We start from the raw sequence: 24606 nt of genomic DNA, 5'->3' as shown, positions 1-24606 counted from the left end.
CATGCACACGTATATTCACAGAATCCTAGGATGCAGAGCCTCCAGGGCATTTTATAATGGTAGGATCGCATGTTTACAGAGCTGAAAGAAGCCAAAAGACTTAATGGAAACAAATATTGCACTTGAATTGCCTTAAATAAATAATGTAGCTTGGCAGGGACGTTGGGCATAGGAAAGTATTGAGTGATGGGGTTTTTAGTAATCCTCCAGCTAAAGCTGATTAGCTTTGGTTACACTGGTCCTTTGTGCATTTTCAGCTTGCTTTACCTATTAAATCGACCTCTGCAGCATGTATTGTTGTTGTCTAATTGGAGAATATTGTGACGTAGCGGTGACATGGTGATGCCTCACTGCATTCCACTATAAATCACTTATCTGGATGTCCATATGATTGGGTTGGGATTTACAAATGTAACCCAAGCCTAAACTAGTGGCAATTGACAGATATGTGAGTAAGGGCATCTGTATATTCATATGTTCTTTCATAAACTTGATTGTATTACTGTCTTAAAGTGGTGGTTTCAGTTATAAAAGCCTTCCTCATACCCTATTGGGGCATGTTGAAGTAGAAGAGGAGGGGTCTCCCATTTGGGATTCCGCCTCCTCTATTAGCCAGAGAGCCCCATCATGTGCAGATCTCTTCTGGAAGGCGGACAACACTTACTAGCTATCGATGCCCCATTGATTTCAATAGATGTCATGTAATAATCCTGGTGGAGAGTCACTTTGCATAAAATGTCAATGGCTGAATAGCTTTAGTCAGCCAGTACAATTAGTTACATCAGTAAGGCCCGGTTCACATGGTGTGTAACGAAAACACGTCAAAAGACACATGATTTAAGCTTCCTATTGACATCAATGGGAAAACGTGCCGTTATTGTTTAAAAAACGCGTCGCATAAAAAAAGTGTCAGGTCAATTCTCGTAAAACGCACCAAAAACGCACCTGATTCCCAGTCAATGGGAAACCTAATTATGCGCCAAGAAAGGCGCCGAAAGCACGCATGACTGTCCAGTCAATGTTCCTTGTGACAGCACTGAAGGCAAAATAGGCATCCAAAAGCGGGACCATCTATCATCAGCTTTGAAGGCTATGTAAACCTTTGAAAGGCAATCTATGAACTTAGATGTGATAGATTACCGGTGGATCCTGCATGTCAGAGACGCGTAGGACCCGCCGACACTCAACCCATCAGGTTCCCGTGACTGGTGGATTCAGTGAATAGCGCTAGATACAGCTGCTTTGTATAGAGAATACAGAGCAGCTGTATCTAAAAAAGTAAAACAAATTTTTAATAAAAAGTATTTACAAAGTTCCACAAAACACACAGATGCACCTTTTAATTTTTTTTAAAAATGTGTTTTTCAAAGGTTTACATAGCCTTTAAGTAAACCACAATCTGTTTTTTTTTCTTCCTAAATTGGACAACCATTTTAAGCTTGACCGATATATTGATACATGCTCACGGATACCAAGCTGAGAGAACCTAAACATAGATACTTTAAGAAGTGGCACAGTCACATAGTTTTGGACTTTTTCTATGATCACAGCAGCTCACCACTCTGCTACTGTCATAAAGAGACATAGGAGTGATACAAATGCGTCTCCTGCAGGGTCACAACCTAAAATAGTCACTTTATAAAATCACTGCTGAAGAGCCGGTAAGTGCCTCCTCTGGATTCTGGAACATTATGGACAATCTCCTTAAGGTCATTTCTGTACTCTTAAGTATGTGGACGTTTTCTCTGAGAGCTGCTGATACACTCAAAGAGGGCGACACAATTGAGAAGATTAAGAAATAACACAAAAAAAAATCTAAGGATACTCGAAAAGAAGAATATGTTTTAGAGATCTGACATTTTCTTTTCTACACAGAGGAAATTAGCTTTTCTATAATTTCAGTCCAACCTTGATAGGAATGTAGATTTAAAATATTTAGTTTGCAAGCACAATGACACATTCACTTACAACACCTTGTGCTTGTTGTTTTGTTGGTATTTTTTTGCACCATTGTATTATTAATCATATGAATTATTGGAAGATGACATCCATATATAATAAGACCGGGTTTACATACTGTATATCAGTTGTGTCCGGCCAAGATGATTCATGTCTAAACAGGACTGAACTGATGACAAGGTTGTGCACTTTGTGGATCGGTCCAGATTTCACAGTCTGACATAACCAGAGCATTTTTCTGTCCAGTGCAAGGACTTAACTGCTGTCACAACTGATGCATCAGATGCCAGAACTTCTCCTATAGGAAAGTATGGGATCAGTCCTGGTATCAGTTTTCCTCTGGCATTTCTGTACCATGATGGAAGGAAGCAAACCCTGATTGCATGAGATATGGGCAGGGGGCCTTAGTAATAAAGTTATCAAATACTCACGCTACGGTCAGTAGTTAGACCACCGTCACACCCCTCTTCTGTCGACATTCTGTTGATGATGTCAGGGAGATTAGCATGATGTCCCTTATGATCAAAATCCCAAAAAATTAACATTTCACAGTACTCTTAGATCTTCATGTGCAGTACATTTGTAGAGCATTTCCCTTCTAAGTTCAGCGGTTTGTGCTGTAGACTATCATAATCTACTAACAGTAAGTAATCATTGACTGCAATGTTGCATTTACAGTGGAGCTGCAGCCCGGTCACGGACACTCTTTCTACAAGCCTGCAGAGACTGCCTGCCTGCTCAGTGCTGATCCTGCTGTGATCACAACAGTATAATAATTAGCAAGTTCCCTATACAGACACAAAAACAGCTTGTAATTACCTGTTTGGGTAAGATATTAAAGTGGTATACCTAGAATCAACAATTATCACCTATCAACTGAATAGATGATAATTGTCGGATCGCTGGGACCTCCACGAATCGTGAGAATGGAGGTAAAAAAAAAAACATGTTCCTCTCGCTGGTTGAACGCAATGAGTAGAACATTGAATCAAGCGATCAGTTCCATAGACATTGAATGGAGCGGCGTGTGCATGCTCGACTGCCGCTACATTCACGTTTCTCCTCACTGTGGGGGTTTCAGTGAGGAGAAACAGGGTGTTCAGAACCCTGTTCTCGTGATCAGTGGAGGTCCCAGTCATGGGGTTCCCAGCCATCAGACAATTAACATTTATCCTGTGGGTAGGTGATACTCGTTGATTCTGGGAATACCTCTTTAAAGTTATTTTTACCTATCTAGCAAAAAGGAGGACGTATAGGGCTGTAGTAATTCATGTCTCCTCCTACTCTGCCCCATGTTGAAATGACTAGCGTATGCAGACGCAAATGACTAAGGCTGCCAAACATCACAGAGCATTCTTTTTTTTTTAAATTTTTTAGATTACAAACTTGAACTCACACTCTGAGGTACATATGCTAAGAGTATTTTAAAGAGGCTCTGTCACCAGATTTTGCAACCCCTATCTGCTATTGCAGCAGATAGGCGCTGCAATGTAGATTACAGTAACGGTTTTATTTTTAAAAAACAAGCATTTTTGGCCAAGTTATGACCATTTTTGTATTTATGCAAATGAGGCTTGCAAAAGTCCAAGTGGGCGTGTTTAAAGTAAAAGTCCAAGTGGGCGTGTATTATGTGCGTACATCGGGGCGTTTTTACTACTTTTACTAGCTGGGCGTTCTGACGAGAAGTATCATCCACTTCTCTTCAGAACGCCCAGCTTCTGGCAGTGCAGATCTGTGACGTCACTCACAGGTCCTGCATCGTGTCGGCCACATCGGCACCAGAGGCTACAGTTGATTCTACAGCAGCATTGGCGTTTGCAGGTAAGTCAATATAGCTACTTACCTGCAAACGCTGATGCTGCTGCAGAATCAACTGTAGCCTCTGGTGTCGATGTGGCCGACACGATGCAGGACCTGTGAGTGACGTCACAGATCTGCACTGCCAGAAGCTGGGCGTTCTGAAGAGAAGTGGATGATACTTCTCATCAGAGCGCCCAGCTAGTAAAAGTAGTAAAAACGCCCCGATGTACGCACATAATACACGCCCACTTGGACTTTTACTTTAAACACGCCCACTTGGACTTTTGCAAGCCTCATTTGCATAAATACAAAAATGGTCATAACTTGGCCAAAAATGCTGGTTTTTTAAAAATAAAAACGTTACTGTAATCTACATTGCAGCGCCTATCTGCTGAAATAGCAGATAGGGGTTGCAAAATCTGGTGACAGAGCCTCTTTAAGTGGATCTTTGGAGGTATGCTTTAAGGTATATCAAATGTCGACTGCGCTATTGATTCCATTGAAAAAACAAAACCCTTACGGAACGGTGACAAACCATTAGCAAGGTTTCCGTCACCATTGAGATCAATGGTGATGCAAACGGAAGCTATGGTTTCCGTTTGCCTTTCTGTTGAGGGGTTCCCCCCGATGGAAACCTCTCAGGGAACCCCCTGAAAACACAATGCTGATGTGAACATAGCCTTACTGATAAGGCACTTCTCTGATTTATTACAGATCCCCGTTTAAAAATTACATAAAATGCAGAAAGAGAACTGCTCTACAGGTGTCTTGTACAGAAACTTTCCACAACACTATATTTTATAGATGCCAAAGACCCTCTTCAATGGATTACAAAGGAAAATAAAATTCTCTGTCACGGGGTAAGCAGACTGCTTAGATCAGGGTTGTTCAGAGCCTCATGAGACGATTGCAGCTCCCACAATACATCATGCTGTTTTTAGAAGGGCCCTGTCCTGCATAGATTCCAGATACATACAAGTTGAAGGGCGTTTCAGGCCTGAGTCAGTGATGAATATTAATGGACCTTAGACAATGTATAGCAGTGTGGAAAGTAAAGGTGCAGCTGTACTGTATTTTTGAACGAACAGAAAAAACGCTTTCAGTCTAGAAATAAGCCGCCAATTAATAATAGGTAAATAATAGATAAACTGAAGACCTGATCTAAGGAGAACCAAGCTGTTAAATTTGTAACCCCCATGACGCTATATCTTCTTTACTGTCAAAGTGAGCTGCAATAATGTGTTGAGAACCTGTCTGGCAGTGACAAAGTTAATTAAGGGAAAAATTGTGACAGTAAAATGCTAATATTGAAATCCAAGCCCCTTATTTATCTCCGTTCCTCTGCACAGAGGGAAACCTCCTTAATTAGCTGAGGGCAAGAAAACAATTTTTGCTAAGTTTTAAATATGGATTTTCCTCTGGAGCTTCTATCAAGCAGAAAAGTCGGCTTGGCTACCGGCCATAAAACATAATTACTTATGTGAAATTATTTTAAGTATTTAACTGCAATTGCTAATGGAACAACTGAGTGCTGCATGCAGAATAGCAGATCCTATGAACTCCAGTGCTGAGAATCAGCCACCTCTCTGAAGGGCAGCACCCTTCAGGAATGAGACATTTATTACAGTAAAGATTAACACTACATGCATAATTAATGAGGAGCTGATAACAATGAAAATTAAAGGACCGGGAGTGGTCCGCACAATCATCTGTCTCAAGTTCATGCAATGCAGATATGAAAGAGGGGGCGTCATAGACTGTGAAATTCTCGAAATTATTACAAACATAGACACGTACATATAAAAATATACATATATCTTCATTGTGAGCACTGTGCGCTAATACTGTCACTAGATTTACCTGCAGTCTTATGTAACATGACAGATAGCATATGGTAACATCACCTGACAATCTCAGCTCAGCTACATCTACTATGCGTACTTGCTCCCGGAGACCTGAGTTGGAGTTGATCGATTTTATTCTGATTGTGGATTTGATGACAATGAAGGTAAATGATAAGCAGGGTAATTGGCAATACTGGACAAATTCCCTATGCAGTAGGCGCAGATTGTTTGGCTCCTTTGACTCCTCCCATCAATTAGGCCACACCTTAAGTCATGTGTAGCTTTAGGTAAAATCAGTGCTACATTACGCTGTATAAGTAACTATATTATTTACCGCAGACGTGAAGGGTAATTTTGGTGCATGTCATAACAGGAATAAAATCCCCCCAACAATTCCAAAGAATCAGTCCCTTACTGTGTTTTTTTTTTTTTTTAATTCTATAACCTGTGTTGAGTTTATGTCCACAGGTTCTATGGGAAGAGTCAAATTCTAGAACAGGAGAGGTAGCGGCATAACAAGAAATCCACGCTACATGTCTTTCGATACAACAATAGATGATATACTTTTTAAGAATGAATTATATACTATTTATAAAATAATCATGGATTAGCTCAGGCTCAACATAGGTATTTATTATAACTAAGTGTCCTATTTTTATTATGCCATTCAGAGTCTATGCTTATCTTATAACGGAAGCAGTTTCAGCACTGGACAGCTCACTGTGATGGGCCAGACAAACCTTATGCAGAACACACTAAACCAACTTTCTTTCAAAAGGAGGGAATAGATAGTGATATAGCAGAGCTCAATGTGTCATTTCCCTCTTTGGGACTACGCTATATGTGCATCATCATTACTTTTTAACGCTGTGGCTCCTTCACTGTTTATTTAATGTGAATATTGCCGTGCTGTAGGTCACTACCGGACACTGGCTGTAAAGCATTCCAATCAGAAGGCGATAGCATGCACTAGTGATATGCCATCCCTTTATGTGATGCCATAACCCCTTTAGATGATGTAGGTTTGCCTGTAGTCCTATCAAAATAAAAGCTAATCTTTCTATTTATCTACCTGATCCATAGATAAGTTCACAAAAACAAGTGTATAATGCATGATTGAGTGAGTGAGTCTATAATGCATGATTGAGTGAGTGAGTCTATAATGCATGATTGAGTGAGTGAGTGAGTGAGTGAGTGAGTGAGTGAGTGAGTGAGTCTATAATGCATGATTGAGTGAGTGAGTCTATAATGCATGAGTGAGTGAGTAAATAATGCATGATTGAGTGGGTGAGTCTATAATGCATGATTGAGTGGGTGAGTCTATAATGCATGATTGAGTGAGTATATAATGCATGATTGAGTGAGTGAGTCTATAATGCATGATTGAGTGAGTGAGTCTATAATGCATGATTGAGTGAGTGAGTGAGTGAGTCTATAATGCATGATTGAGTGAGTGAGTCTATAATGCATGATTGAGTGAGTGAGTCTATAATGCATGATTGAGTGAGTGAGTGAGTCTATAATGCATGATTGAGTGAGTGAGTCTATAATGCATGATTGATTGATTGAGTGTAAAATGCATGATTGATTTATTGAGGGTATAGTGCATGATTGAGTGTATAATGCATGATTGATCGAGTGTATAGTGCATGATTGATTGAGTTTATAATGCATGATTGATTGGTTGAGTGTATAGTGCATGATTGAGTGTATAGTTCATGATTGATTGTAAAATGTATGATTGATTGAGTGTATAATGCATGCTTGATTGATTGATTGATTGAGTGTAAAATGCATGACTGAGTGTATAATGCATGATTGATTGATTGAGGGTATAGTGGATGATTGATTGAGTCTATAATGCATGATTGAGTGAGTCTATAATGCATGATTGAGTGAGTGAGTCTATAATGCATGATTGATTAAGTTATAGTGCATGATTAGTTGAGTGTATAGTGCATGATTGAGTGTATAGTTCATGATTTATTGAGTGTAAAATGATATGATTGATTGAGTGTATAATGCATGATTTATTGAGGGTATAGTGCATGATTGATTGAGTGTAAAATGCATGACTGATTGAGTGTATAATGTATGATTGATTGATTGAGGGTATAGTGCATGATTGATTGAGTGTATAATGCATGATTGATTGAGGGTATAGTGCGTGATTGATTGAGTGTATAATGCATGATTGATTGAGTTATAGTGCATGATTAGTTGAGTGTATAGTGCATGATTGAGTGTATAGTTCATGATTGATTGAGTGTAAAATGATATGATTGATTGAGTGTATAATGCATGATTGAGTGTATAGTGCATGATTGAGTGTATAGTGCAATGAATGAGTGTATAGTGCATGATTGAGTGTATAGTGCATGATTGAGTGTATATTGCATGATTGAGTGTATAGTGCATGATTGAGTGTATAGTGCATGATTGAGTGAGTGTATAATGCATGATTGAGTGAGTGTATAATGCATGACTGATTGTATAGTGCATGATTGATTGAGTTTATAATGCATGATTGAGTGAGTGAGTGAGTGACTGACTGAGTGAGTGTATAGTGCATGATTTATTGATTGAGTGTATAATGCATGATTGAGTGAGTGTATAATGCATGATTTATTGATTGAGTGTATAATGCATGATTGATTGATTGATTAGTTGATTGATTGTATAATGCATGATTGAGTAAGTGTATAGTGCATGATTGATAGATTGAGTGTACAATGCATGATTGATTAATTGATTGTATAATAATTGATAGATTGAGTGTACAATGCATGATTGATTAATTGATTGTATAATAATTGATAGATTGAGTGTATAATGCATGATTAATTGATTGTATAATAATTGATAGATTGAGTGTATAATGCATGATTGATTGATTGATTAATTGATTGTATAATAATTGATAGATTGAGTGTATAATGCATGATTGATTTGTTCTGATCATACTGCATTAACAATGAACATTATTATACATAGTCGCACAATTTGAACTGTAGTCCTCATTTGGTCAAATAAATATCAGTGGTCAACCAGATCTACAGAGTGTGACCAGCTTTATGGCATTTCTTCTCCTCCATCATAAATAATACATATATATCGTCATTCCTTTAGTGAGGTTCCCAAGTATATATTTATTGCACCAGTTTCCGTATAACAGCAGAAATTAAATAGCTGAATACAATCCATAGACGGCTCTGCACTTAACCTGAGCTTATTTGACCAAGCACAGTAAAAAGACAATTAGACACATCTGCAGCTGTTTTTCAACGACAATCTTACCTCGCTGAGGCTAATGAAACATGTAATATGCCTCGTGGCACAGAAGATTGCTAATGATATTCCGAGAGTGAGGAATGCCACAAGGTATCTTCTCTTAACCTCTGCCTACCAGTTGGTAATACATTTTCATACCTTTTGTATAATTACTATGCAAACAATTTGCAGCAAGAATGATAATGAATATATATATTGCAACATCTATCTATCTAGCTGCACTCCAGCCTTTTGCATGAAAAAAAAAAGTGGATCCTTTATTCACCCACAATGTGCGACGTTTCAGCTCTCTCAATGGAACCTTTCTCAAGGCTTCATTGAGAAAACGGAAACATTGCACATTATCGGTAAATAAAGGATCCAATCTTTTCATGCAAGTCTGGAGTGCTGAGTTTTTTCTTTTTATTGATAATTTTGAACAATTTATCAAAGTCCAGAGGTGAGCACCAGATATAACTTTTTGCTGTGCTGCAGTTACTTTTATCTATTTATCTATCTATCTATCTATCTATCTATCTATCTATCTATCTATCTATCTATCTATCTATCTATCTATCTATCTATCTATCTATCTATCTATCTATCTATCTATCTATCTATCTAATCATATATTTTTTTCTTTCTACCTATCTACTATCCATCTATATCATGTCCAAAGGTTGCACGCAATATTTTTCAGCAGAGTAAAAATACTTCCCTTAGCGTTTTTTTTTTCAAAAAAACTATTTATTTTACAATAATGCAGTTTAATAGTAAATAGACAGAACAAATATTTAGTACAAACTGTGTGTATGTTTGTGTATATATATATATATATATATATATATATATATATATATATATATATATATATATATATATAAACACACACAAACAAACACACACACAGTTTGTACTAAATATTTGTTTAGCCTATTTACTATTAAACTGCATTATTGTAAAGTAAATGCATATATATATATATATATATATATATATATATATAGAGGGAGAGAGAGCATTTACTGCAGATGGTTGTTTGTATATGTAAACAGTATATATAGAAAATATATGTAATATGTATACATTGAAAGACAGAGATATTGTCTTATACATATTGTCTCTAGAGCTTCATCAAGGAGGCTCTGGGGCACCATTCATTACATGGATGTGGTATTTCTTCTTATGTTTTTCTGTAAACTATTGTACTGAGCCTCCAGCCCTGAACTGCTGGGCGGCTCTAAATTACCTCACACAGGAACACACAAAGGAGCGAATTTATTAATAGATTTACGTTACTTTTGTGAAGTTAAAAAGCCACAATAATTTGTGACATTTTGCCATTTTACACTTTTCAAAATTAGAGAGAACAGTGGTTGGGCTTTAGTTGGAGGAAGCATGGCCTCCGAGGGACCAACAGATATACTATAAATACGGAAAAAATTAGCATAAATTATGTTTATTTTATTATTCTTTGCATCCTTTTTCAGACTTTTTTAATATTTTTTAATATTTTTAAAAAGTTTATTAAACTACTTTTTACTTTTCTTTTTAGCCCCACTATGTGACTTAAACATGAGATTAGTAGATCGCTCGCAAAATACACTGCCATACATTATGTATTGCTGTGTATTGTGCTTTTAGCGTCCTACTATTAAGGGTTTGTTACCGTCTTACATCATTTTTACTTAATTTGTACCAAGAGAAAAAAATATATAGAAATAATTTAAATAGAAACAAAATAGTTAGAGAAGGTATGTTTTCAATGAAAACCTAAATCCCCTTATCATCATATGAATACTTAGACTATATATTTATATACATTCAAAAAGTTAGAGAGTAAATAATTGACACTACCTCCACTGTGGCGCTCCAGGATCGCGTACTTGCTGGGACTTGTGGTATGATCACCATTAGTCAGTGGTGCTCAGTGCATGTAGTAGATAGATATAAGAAAATAAACAAATTGTAGAAAAAGAATCCTTTGGAAAGCGGTGAGTGCCGTCTTATTCTTTATGTACAAGTTTTTTATTTTATATTTATATTGAATCATTCAAAAAATTTCATACGTTACTTAATTGAGTATTATGCAAGTATTACATAGGTCTCCTTATATTAACAGCAGGAAGGTTTTTGTTGCTGTACATACAATAGGCAAATTCCATCAGTTTCAACCTCCTACTCGTACTTTGTACTGAACGGGTTAAAGCCAATCTAGTTATATACCTGTAAATGCTATTTTTCATTTATTGATCTATGTGTTGAATATAAAATGCTTGCACATATCTTTCATCACATAATGTACAAAAGGTTCAATTTTTGGAGGTGCTAGTCAATTAAGTATTAATAATGTCACTAATAGATTTTCTAGATATTCCCAAGGTTACAGTGTGCGGCGCGAGGCAGAGTGAAGAAAACAAGTATTATTAGATAGGTAACCACGGAGATCATGTAACCCGAGCGTCCTTAGTGGCAAATGAAAAAAATTCTTCATATCAACAATTAGTCTTATGCATGAGGTCTTAAATGCTGTTTTTATACTAAGAATGTTTTAGAATTATTTCTGTATAGAAGACCCCTTAAAGGGGTAGTCCGGTTTCAGCAAATTAATGTTATTTTTGAATAATTAAACGTTATTCAATTTTCCAATATACTTTCTGTATTAATTCCTCACGGTTTTCAAGATCTCTGCTTGTTGTTATTCAGCGGGAACATCCATTGTTTACTTCCAACTCTGTCCATGATCATGTGATGGACACACAGGTGCAGAGCTCGTTAGTTACAGTATGTGTATCAAAGCTATGTCTTCTAACAATCCCAGCCATGTCATAATTTAAAACGATTAAATTTTAATCTACTCTAATTGCATGAACTGGTTTTGTAAGTATTCTATAGGCCAGATGTGTGTATTTTGTAAAATGTGAACCCAACAACGGTCAGAATTATATTGAGAAGTTTACAAGAAGACATCAACATTTCAACCAACTTTTTTGGGTCAAACACAAGCGCAAAAAAAGTGACATTGTGGCTCGAAATCGAGGATTTCTCAAGTATATTTTAGGGGTTCCTCGAAAGCAATACAGTAGTAATCTCCAACTGGAGCCTTGGAATAATGACACAATGACATAAGGAACCATAACACATAAGTTCCCAGAATGAAATGCCACTTAAGTAGGGCTCAGATTCGGGACTGGACGGGGGGAGGGGAACTGTTTATTTATATACATTTGATCTGTCGAATAGGATATATAGATTGCAAAACAGCTCATTTCACAAGGACCATTGATCGGTTATGTATGGGGACGAGCGATCGTTATTGCGATCATTCCTCCCCATACATTTCCATTATGTCGGCAGCACATCTCCCTATTTGCACAGGGAGATGTGCTGCCTACTAGCGACCATTTTATTGGCCGCATAAACGAGCAGATCAGCCGGTGAATAAGCGTTTGCTCGTTCATCGGTTGATCGTTGCCCTGTTTACATAGAGTAGTGCCCGGGAATGAGTGTTCATATGAACGGTTGTTTGCCCAATCATTGGCTCATATGAAAGGCCATTTAAAGCCTGCTCATTGGCTGTTACTTTTGTTCTTCGACAACAGATCATTGATTTTTTAAGACAGTATTGTAGCCGAATGTTCCTCAAGATTATGCATTCATATTAAAAAAGGGATTTGACTATAATTAGTACAGATCCATCTTTGCTGACTCTACCAGAACATATTAGGGCCTCGCTTAGACAGCATTTCTATATGATAGCGTTACTATTGCAAATTCTCCCTTTAGAAGTCAGAGTGTACTGAAAATACATCAAGGAATATAGGCGGACTGAATATTCCCCACAGTCACTGTGTGAAAGAATATGCAGGCTACCGGCTGGTGTTTAGTATGGTGGTTCTACAAAAAAACTTAAGGAAATATAAAATAGTATACCAAAGATAATATAACAAAAACATAAATACAAACTAACGTAAACCTCCACTCATGTGGTAGAATAAAAAAGCAGACATTTTTAAATATGTAAGTGTTATCACCATGCCTTTGTCTTTCATTATATATTATATATGACAGGCAGCCGGAAACTGCTGACACCAGCAATAAGGGATAGGAAATAGCTTATTAGCAGATCACTCCTCAGAGCCCTGTGCAGCCATTTCTCATTGCTTATAAGAGGGTAGTGTTATTCATCCTGTAGCGAAATCGTTTTTTTAAGTAAATGATCAAACTATATGTTGTTAAGTATAAGGAAGCTGAACAAGTCTATAAAGCATTGTAGGTTGTCTACTATATAGTAAAACTTCCTGTGACCATTTCTGTTTAGGTAGTTGAATGTAATGAAATGGTGGTCACCCAGCCGGGAAGTCAACTGTTTGCTAGGTAACGTGAATTTACACAGCCTAGGGAATACACTAAAAGCAATCTGCAAAAAGTGAAGAACAAAAAATCCTTTTACTTCAATCCCAATCCCTGAGAGCAACAAAGCATAATGGTCCAAACATAAAATGCAAAAATAGATTTAATGCATACATTTTCTAGCCATCGAAGCAAATATCGTTTATGAATTTCAATCACGGTCCATCATAGGAATCCAGAAAGCCGAGGTTAGGTTTTTATTTTTTTTCTGGCCTTTACACTGGAGAGCTGCTGGAGACCTAATAAATGATATAAGGGATGTCTGAGAAATCTTAGCTTGTTCTCAAATCCTTAAAAGGGTCGTCCAGGATTTAAAAAAAAAAAAAAAAAGGGTATTTTTTTTTTACCCCAGAAACAGCACCACATTTGTCCATGGGTTGTGTCTGGTATTACAGTTCAGTCGTATTCACTTGAATGGCAATGAGCTCTCATAAAAGACAATGGCAAGAGTGGCGTGATCCTGGAAAAAACAAGGATATTGTTTTTTAATCCTGGACAACCTCTTTAAAATTGAATCTGTCATGAAGTTCATGATGCCCTTTCTATAGGACACCATGAATTTAGTGACGGGTCACCGTTAATCTCTACTAAGAAAAGATTTACAGGTTTCTAAAAAGGGGACAAAACCGTGAAGCCTGCTACTTTATCAAATGCATGTTACAAGATTTCAAGATGCTGTGATAACAAATTTGATATGACTAGTAATGCTGGCCATGCAACCAAATTCCCCCAAAACTTTTTTAATAAGCACAAGGATGTTTGCTTTCAATAAAAATCTGTCACATGACCCGTGGTGTTAGAGGGGTTTTCTAGGACTATAACAATTAGGTCATATCCTTACAATATCAAGTCATTGGGGGACCGACTCCCGGCATCCCCGTTGATCAGCTGATTGAAGGGGCCGCAGCGCTCTAATGAGCACTGCCCCTTCATTGTTTAACAGGCACGGCACCATACATTTGGTAGTGGCAGTGCCTGGTACTGGAGCTCAGTCCAATTTATGTGAACTGGTCTGAGTTGCAATACCAGGTGTAGGCACCAGTCAGTGATCGGTGGTGGTGACGGGAATCAGACCCCCTACCGGTATGATATTGGTGGTCTATCGAAATATTTGACTATCAATATTATAGTCCTGGAAAACCTTTTTTAAGACTTCTATTTTTGAAAGAGTCTACACAAGCAGAAGTTGTTATCTCAATTAGGAGCCATTAAATGAATGCACATCAAGTAGCACAGTTCTATTTGTTAGGGTAACTTCTTTCTCAGATGGTCAGGTGACAGATGCCCTTTAATTCTCTCACTGCCAAGGACATACGTCATGTCTTTAAACGCTTACCACGTCTAGAATTTGAGGGCTAGAGCTTAGATTTTGCTATCAAGTTTTCATATAAATGCCCAGAATCTTAGCTTTCAAATGCAACCAGTTAAATAGGACCTGTCACCTGCCCAAATAACTGCAGATGACTTCTCAGTTAGATTCTTGCAGTTTATGCAATAAGTATGCAAAAAGCTCTATTGCTCTCCCTAGTGGTAGCTGCAAGCAGCATGAATTTTGTTTATAAAGTGAGTTTAGAGATCTGTATCAGAAAAAGGAACATTATAAAGATATATTATGAAATAAATTTAGCACATGATTTTGGGCTTGTTTAAGCTATAAAAAAAACAAAATGGTGTTCAACATTCATTTTTAGGCCCATTAATGTAGGGCGATTATTGCTATGGTCTTTTTTTTTTCTTCTTCTTCTTCTAGATCCCACCATTCATGATATATTGGAGCCGTTAGTTTTAGCGCCTAATATGCAAATGAGGCCTTTGAATGTCAAGTGGGCAGTTAACATCGCTCATTTGTCAAGGAAGAGTGAACCTTGCCGCTCTGACGCCATCCAGAGCGTACAGCATCAGAGCGGCTTATATACACCGGCATGCCTACGATAATCAGCACAGGCATAGTCAGATTGGCAAGGTTCACTTCTCCTTGGCAAGTGAGCAGTATTAACTGCCCACTTGACTGATAAAGGCCTCATTAGCGTTTCGGGCACCAAAACTAATGGTACCGACATCTCAGGAACAATTGAGACTAGAAAAAACAATAAATAGCGCCAAAATCTCTAACTGAGACGTCAGCTGCAGCTTTTTGGGCAGATGACAAGGTGCAATATCCTGAACTTTTATTTTTAAATAAAGTAAAGATTAAAATAGGACCCTTATAATGTTAACTCTAGTGGACATTACGACACTCTCAACCAAAGGGACAGCAGGATTTGATGCTTGTTTGCTCTTCATTTCTAACATTGTAGGAGCTGTGAAGAATCCCTGCACAGATCCTCACAAACCATTACAATAAGGGATGCAGTCAGCCTGGGCTGGCCTCCCTCGCTCCAGGGGCCTCATAGCGGCTGCATGAGCTGCCTCCATGGTATGTATGCCTTTGTCCCAGGGAGCATTTAACCACTTCACTGAAGAAAATGTCAAAGGGTAACTAAACATTCAACAAACTTCTGAAATGTCTTAGTGACATGTCAGAAGTTTTGATTGGTGGGGTCTGAGCACTGAGACCCCCACCAATCGCTAAAACGAAGAGGCAGAAGTGCTCATGTGAGCGCTGAGCCGCTTCTTTTCTGTTCGGCTTTTTATGGAAAGCTGATATAGCGGAGTTCGGGGCTCATAGACTTTCTATTGAGCCATACACCGCTATATTGATTTCTGGAAAAAGCCGAACAGAAAAGAAGCATCTCAGCGCTCACAAGAGCACTTCTGCCGCTTCGTTTTAGCGATTAGTCGGGGTCTCAGTTCTCAGACCCCCCACCAATCAAAATTTATAACATGGCACTGTGACATGTCAGAAGTTTGTTGAACATTTAGTTACTCTTTAAACTTTCTGCTCTAATCCTGGGGACGCATCAGCATTTACATCCTGCATTTCCAATAATACTGTAATACGCATTTCCCTGATATATAACTCAAAGTCGCTCTATAGATAAATCTGAACATGAAATATATTGGACATTATTATTATATTGTATTATGTAATATTCATAAATAAGGAAAGGCTTTTCTGGATCCTGGAAGACATCAAATAGGTGACAAATATAGCAAGCTAGGAGAATTGTGCCCATTAATACGTTACCCTCAAAAGAATGGATTATTTTTTTCTTCAACAAAATCATCTAGTTTTTTGAAGAGACAGATCATATGAGTATCCACACTGTAATATAAACTACAGGTGAACTTTTCTCTCCCATTGTCCTTATCTGGCAGTGATACAACTTTTAATTTAAAAAAAAAAGTCATTTTAAAAATCGTTGCACAGTATCACTATGTTAACAGAGCACCTTGAATCCCAGGGGCGGCATAGAAGGGAGTTTAATAAGCTCATTCTGTATTGTTGCCTCAGCTGTCATTAAGGAACATTCTGTGTAGCTTCCACTATTATATTTGGACTCCGAGAATGAGTCTAATAAATTCTTATTGGTTTTTAGGCATGGCCCAATCCAAAAAGTTATTAGCCATATGGGCCTCCTACCATTGTATGGCTGGATACAATAACAATGTAGTCAACTTTACAAAAATTCCTGCAGCCACACATCTATTAACCCCATCTGTTTGAACAGAAATGCAAAATTTTTTTTTTTTTAAATTGCATTATTTGAAGAATGAGTTATTTAAATGTTTTTTCTTGTCATTTTCTGATTAAAAAAGTGACAAGACGGTACGTTTTTATAATATGACATTAATTCAAAGAAATCTTATTACAATTATTATCTGAATGTCGGTTATATCTCATGTTCAGATGAAGACGACAAAAGTGAAAAATTGCATCCATATCTCAAAAATGGACAATCACATCCCTCAAGAGCTTACTGAGAATAGCATGAATGATTGTCGACCAAGAGAAATTCTTGTGGATGATTAATTTCTTAGCAATGGACAACACTGACTTTATTTGTAATCATCCATTTTATTGCTACAAGTGTGTATAATAGAAATACCCCCCCCCCCATAAATGGGCCTTAAAATGAATGCCCACACAAAGAGTTGATTCATAAAATTCATGCTGCCTGCATCCACCACTAGCGAAAGCAATAGAGCTATTTGCATACTGTTTTTTTATGGAGTTCAATGTATAAAGAGTATGCAGTAAGCTCCTAGGCTCCCTACAGTGGTGGCAGCTAGAATTTTATTATTTCACTCTATGTCTATGCAGGGGATTTTGAGCTGTGTCAGAATACAAAATTACTCCAATTGATACATATTGAAATTAATTCACATAGAATAATGGACCTAAAAACAGCATGGTGTTAAAAGGTGGACAAAGAAAATGCAAAGTATGGCCAATGTAAAATTTCTTAAGATAATGGAGAGGCATCTGCACCGTCCTCTTGTAATGTATTGTCTATTGCAGTCCTCTCAATGCGAGGTGAATAAAGGGTTTAATCCCTTCAGGACCCAGGCTGTTTTGGCCTTAAAGAGGCTCTGTCACCACATTATAAGTGCCCTATCTTGTGCCCTATCGGTGCTGTAATGTAGATTGCAGCAGTGTTTTTTATTTAGAAAAACTATCGTTTTTGACGGAGTTATGACCTATGTTAGCTTTATGCTAATGAGTTTCTTAATGGACAACTGGGCGTGTTTTACTTTTAGTGGGCGTTGTGGAGAGTCAGCGTCATACACTTCTCTCCATTCGTTCACACGGCTCAGTGCTCAGTCCTCCACTATGACATGTCAGAAGTTTGTCAAACGTTTAGCTACACTTTAAGCTGGTTCTCCAGAATAAAGTAATACCCAACATGTGGTCATAAACCGCTGTTTGGGCACACTGCCAGGCCCAGAAGGAGCGCCATTTGGCTTTTGGAGCGTAGATTTTGCTTGGTCGTAGTTTTGTTTGAGATTTTACTGGTATTTCAGTTTATAATGTGGGGGCATATGTAATATGTGTGGAGTACATTATAGTATATGTAAGATGGGCAGAGTACATCAGGGTACATATAAGCTGGGCGGAGTACATCAGGGTATATGTAAGCTGTGCGGACTATATCAGGGTATATGTAAGCTGTGCGGAGTACATCAAGGTATAGGTAAGCTGGGTGGAGTACATCAGGGTATATGTAAGCTGGGCGGAGTACATCAGGGTATATGTAAGCTGCGAGGAGTATGTCAGGGTATATGTAAGCTGTGCGGAGTACATCAGGGTATATGTAAGCTGGGCGGAGTATATCAGGGTATATGTAAGCTGGGCGGAGTACATCAGGGTATATGTAAGCTGTGCGGAGTACATCAGGGTATATGTAAGCTGTGCGGAGTACATCAGGGTATATGTAAGCTGTGCGGAGTACATCAGGGTATATGTAAGCTGTGCGGAGTACATCAGGGTATATGTAAGCTAGGCGGAGTACATCAGGGTATATGTAAGCTGTGCGGAGTACATCAGGGTATATGTAAGCTGTGCGGAGTACATCAGGGTATATGTAAACTGTAAAGACTATATCAGGGTATATGTAAGCTATGAGGAGTACATCAGGGTATATGTAAGCTGTGCGGAGTACATCAGGGTATATGTAAGCTGTGTGGAGTACATCAGGGTATATGTAAGCTGTGCGGAGTACATCAGGGTATATGTAAGCTGTGAGGAATACATCAGGGTATATGTAAGCTGTGAGGAGTACATCAGGGTATATTTAAGCTGTGTGGAGTACATCAGGGTATATGTAAGCTGTGAGGAGTACATCAGGGTATATGTAAGCTGTGTGGAGTACATCAGGGTATATGTAAGCTGTGTGGAGTACATCAGGGTATATGTAAGCTGTGAGGAGTACATCAGGGTATATGTAAGCTGTGTGGAGTACATCAGGGTATATGTAAGCTGTGCGGAGTACATCAGGGTATATGTAAGCTGTGTGGAGTACATCAGGGTATATGTAAGCTGTGCGGAGTACATCAGGGTATATGTAAGCTGTGAGGAATACATCAGGGTATATGTAAGCTGTGAGGAGTACATCAGGGTATATGTAAGCTGTGTGGAGTACATCAGGGTATATGTAAGCTGTGAGGAGTACATCAGGGTATATGTAAGCTGTGTGGAGTACATCAGGGTATATGTAAGCTGTGTGGAGTACATCAGGGTATATGTAAGCTGTGAGGAGTACATCAGGGTATATGTAAGCTGTGTGGAGTACATCAGGGTATATGTAAGCTGTGTGGAGTACATCAGGGTATATGTAAGCTGTGTGGAGTACATCAGGGTATATGTAAGCTGTGCGGAGTACATCAGGGTATATGTAAGCTGTGTGGAGTACATCAGGGTATATGTAAGCTGTGCGGAGTACATCAGGGTATATGTAAGCTGTGAGGAATACATCAGGGTATATGTAAGCTGTGAGGAGTACATCAGGGTATATGTAAGCTGTGTGGAGTACATCAGGGTATATGTAAGCTGTGAGGAGTACATCAGGGTATATGTAAGCTGTGTGGAGTACATCAGGGTATATGTAAGCTGTGTGGAGTACATCAGGGTATATGTAAGCTGTGAGGAGTACATCAGGGTATATGTAAGCTGTGTGGAGTACATCAGGGTATATGTAAGCTGTGTGGAGTACATCAGGGTATATGTAAGCTGTGTGGAGTACATCAGGGTATATGTAAGCTGTGAGGAGTACATCAGGGTATATGTAAGCTGTGTGGAGTACATCAGGGTCTGTGTGAAGCAGCTTCATCCTGATAGGACAGCGTCAGAGGCTGGTGTTGATACCCCTTTGTCAAATATAGTTCCATTTGCATATTTAGAAAGAAAATCTCATAACTTATAATAATATAATAATAGACGTTTTGGGACACAATTTTCACTAGCATTATCAGTGTGACAGCGAGCGCCAATCAACGAGACATCGTTGATCGGCGCTCGTTTGCTCCAGTCACAAGGAGCTATGGATGGGGACGAGCGGTCGTTACTCCGATCACTCGTCTCCATACATTATCATGTCGGCAGCGCGTCTCCCTCTTTACACAGGGAGATGTGTTGCTGACAACGATAATATTTCACTTTTTTAAAACAATACGACCAGCAGATGATCGCTGGTGCCTCCTATTTGGCTATTAGAGCCACATTAGCATATTTGGAAAAATGCACATAACTTTGCAAACAATAAACGTTTTAATAAATGTTTTGGAAAACAAATCACACTGTAGTTATCAGCAGCAAAGCGTCTGTTAGACTTGTTAGGAGATAGGGAATTGATAAACTGGTGACAGAGCCTCTTTAAGGTCTCCAGGTCATTCGGCATGGTTGCAGTTTTATTCAAAAGGCAGCCTAAGTGGAAGTTGATAAAGGAATCTCTACTATTCTATGTATAAAAATAGAGGGAAACAAAAACAAACTAGCTAATAATTAAAACCGTAATTACATAGGGGAGCTCCATGTTTCACAGCTCTAAAAGCCACTTCCTCCAGAGAACTGAATTCTGTTTACCAGCTCCCAAAATCAATAAGTCAAGTCAAACACTCATGTCACTAGGAAGACAACAGATCAAGGCTGAATAAATAATCTTAAAGAGGGAAAGTACCATAAATCACGTTTAATTAGAATAATATTGGCTTAGATTGTGCGTATCAAAATCAGCAAACATGACTTTTTAAAGGAATTGTCCGGTTTCAGCAAATTAATGTTATTTTTTTGTATAATTAATAGTTATACAATTTTTCTATATTCTTTCTGTATTAATTCTACTTGCTGTTTTTCAGTAGCAGCGTTTGTTGTTTACTTCCAGTAAATAAAATTCTGTCCATGGTCATGTGATCGACACACAGGTGCTGGCATCATTAAAAGACACAGCTCTGATAATGTGACTGTAACGAGCCGTGCACCTGTGTGTCCATCACATGACCATGGACAGAATTTTATCCACTGGGAGAAAACAATGAATGTTCCTACGGAATAATATCATGGGTAATTTTGGTTAATAGATGGGATCCTCTGGGACACTTATCTATTATCCAGAGCGGAGAGTGGTTACAAAGAGCATCGATCTCTCTGGAGGACCCCAAATGTGCAAACATTACAAAAACAGCCTGTGTTCAATTTCCCCTGTGGTGGTGCTGCAAGGACACTGAACACTTGCTGTCGGGGACCTTTGTAACAAAAAGGGGTTCTTCATGCAGATAAAGAAAGAGTTTTAACTACATGGATTTGCAATATTATATAAGTAAAGCACATGAGTAAGCAATGAGACCATCTTCCAATGTTCTGCTACTCACAGTGGTATAGGCATAGTATAGTCCAATAAGACACGATTATCACATACATTCACTACTGTATCTTATATTAGGTGGAAATACAACACTTTCTAACGGCTATTTTCTAGGCACACTTCTTGTTTCCTGGGGTTTCTCTGGCCCTGGAATAGGCCACCAGTCTTCATAAAGATACCTGCTATTTATTCTGAGACCAGGAAAAGTCATGATCTTTACTCCTATAATCTCTACCAGACTGCAATTAATTACCAGTTATTTACCAATGCCACAGCTATTCATATTACGCAATGACTTTGAGTGTCTTCATTTTATTAGTAATTATTTTGAGTTTCTGGTGGAGAAAATTCTTCAAAAAACACATTACCGCTTTACACATTCACGGATCAAACCTTTTAACAATAAACTGTGATTGAACAGGAAATATGGCCTAATTGTTATTCTACGAGAATGTAGAAAAGGAAAAAAACAAATCTGTGACTTTTTTTTGTATTGTGCATAGCCTCAGCTAAGCTGCATACCAAACCCCAGAAGAACAGGTATCATCAAATATAGCAAGTGGCATTGAGATAATTCTATAACATATTTTATAACTAAAATGCATTTATTCTTCTGCTGCCAGACTAATTTTGTAGTGTTGGCACCAAAAACTGACAGTATCATAATGCATAGTGCGAGCAGCTCAGGCACCAGGAAGTAGATGAGTGATCATTTGCCGATCGCTTACCTCTCTCTGCTCTGCACATGCTCTGTACAATAGGTGTGTGGGGATTACTAAAGACTAATTATGGTAACATACTATTGATAGGCATATTTTTTTGCCAATTTTCATACAATGCAATGTCATGGTTCAGAGATTCCCAATCTTATTATAATGCTTGAGAAAGACAGCTGAGCCGAAACATTGCACGACCTGATTTAAATTTAAACACTTTATGCATCAAGAGTGCTGTCTACTGCTTTTCCTTGTCTATATTGTGCTGGGTGGCAAGTCGGATGGAGTCCCTGTGTGGATCTCAACCACGCGCACTAATGGTTTATGGTTTTGGATGCTGTCCATTCTACCTTGTTTGAAACGTATTATTTTGGTGAAAGCCCAGAAAATTGTTGTCACCTTTGGGGAATCCTATCTCAATTTCCTTCCTCAATGAAGCTTGGTATAAGGGGAGATAAAGCATTCTATAGTTCTTGCCTAGTGCTACAGTCTGAGCTAGATTTGTCTACTGCTTTGCCAGGCAGTTTTGAGTAGAATGAAATTAATCTAACCCTACTATAAAAGTAACAGGTCTTCCTGCTGCTGTATTTTGGGAACCCTGGCTGGGAATCAATGGCATGGGTAAAAAGCATTTCAGATGCTTAAATTGCAAGTAAAGTTATGGGGACTGATGGCCAAATCCTTACCTGTCAATCCTTTAATAGGTGTCACGGTCTGTGGGTATGTGGACCCACTAGGCAGCAACACCGTAGTGAGGAGGCAGATGGCCAAACAACAGAGCCCCCAATAAATACAATGTCCCGCACTAGGGTACCTGAATAGTCCAGACAGTGGCAGAGGCTTTAGCACAGATGGAGGTGAGTGCAGCAGGTTGCACCAGACGTGGCGGATGGCAGCAGCTTGCGCCAGACGTGGCGGATGACAACAGGTGCAGCAGGTTGCGCCAGACGTGGCGGATGACAGCAGGTGCAGCAGGTTGCGCTAGACGTGGCGGATGACCGCAGGTGCAGTAGGACAAGACTACAAATACTAACAGGCTCAGGAACAAGGACACAACACAGGATACAGGTAGCGGAGCACGGGTAAAAACTAATGGACCATTTTCAAGGACTAACATGGGAATACTAACAACGCTCAGGAAATGAGCAAAGGGACAGGGCCCTTCTTATAGTCCAGGGTGATCATGGGCTAATTGCTGATGTTTTACATGTGCATGCACTGGCCCTTTAAGGCTGGAAGCGAGCGTCCGCATGTACCCTACGGGACACAGCACAATGGAGCAGAAGTGAGCGCTGGTGTCTCCTGGGGAGGAGATGTGGGCCAGCGCTCACCAGAACATGGCTGCGGCCGTCGAGGGGTGAGTAATCCCGACGGTCCGCGGCCATGGATGTTACAATAGGCTTCACCAAAATACTTTCTTCCTCACAGAGAATGCTGCTTGTTGTCTATTGGGGGCCTCTGCTCCCACCTTTACTGCTTAGAGTAAAGTTAATTGGCACGAACATGTCTCCATGGCTATTAAAGGCAGTGTGAGTGTAGTAAAAAAACATAGGACATTCTGCCTGGAGATAAACTCAGCTGTCGCAGGTGAAGACGGTTAGCTCCAGGCATCGAGGAAACCACCGAATACAACAGTAAATGTCTCTAATGGGGGAAGCTAATTAGATTTGCAGGTCTGTTGTAAAGCTTGTTATACATGATGATGGAATAGACATAAGGCATCCATTAAAAAGAGTCCAACGTTTTCATCTGGAGTCACCTGACAGTCTAGAAATTTGAATTCAAGAGGTAGAAGGGGAAAGTGTTAACTCTTGGACATGTTCTTGTTTAGGTCTTTTTAGTGTAAGTTTACCTAATAAATTGGTTCAAATGCAAAAGTATTAGTATATACTAACCATATTACAATATAATTCTACCTTTACAAAACAAGGAACCAGATCAAACAATTATCCATTTTTTTTCATGACAATTCTCATCCTAATTGACACCACAAACATAACCTTATATATTTCTCTGAATTATTTTATAGTAACACTATGGTTATAATCTATAATGGTTTGTTCTCTTTGAACCGATGTGACCTTGTTTTTAATGTGTGTCCAGAGGAAATTGGGTTATTGATTCTCAGAGCAAACACACGCTATTAATGTGAACATGGATCTCTATTCTCCATTGGGATCAATGATCAATCACTCTGAGGCAACCTTTTACTGCTCATCTGTAACGAAGACTTGACCCCAATAGCTGGCTTTGCATTTGGCAGACATCCAAGATATGTTTTTCCTTGTTTTTAATTAGATGGAATATATTAATATCTGAACTGAAGTTTACATATTATTTCTGTATGAGCGATATGATATAAGA

General features: G+C 38.6%; 1 protein-coding gene across 1 annotated transcript in view; it reads right to left on the bottom strand.

Moving 5' to 3' along the window:
• The window catches only part of NEXMIF (neurite extension and migration factor), a 450341-nt gene that overhangs the window by 366087 nt on the left and 59648 nt on the right, over positions 1 to 24606 (bottom strand). The gene's annotated exons all lie outside the window — the stretch shown is intronic.

This window comes from Rhinoderma darwinii, chromosome 8 (genome assembly GCF_050947455.1).
Source record: "Rhinoderma darwinii isolate aRhiDar2 chromosome 8, aRhiDar2.hap1, whole genome shotgun sequence".
Taxonomy (NCBI): domain Eukaryota; kingdom Metazoa; phylum Chordata; class Amphibia; order Anura; family Rhinodermatidae; genus Rhinoderma; species Rhinoderma darwinii.
Note: the sequence above shows the minus strand (reverse complement) of the source record. Positions and strands in the feature narration are given on the sequence as shown.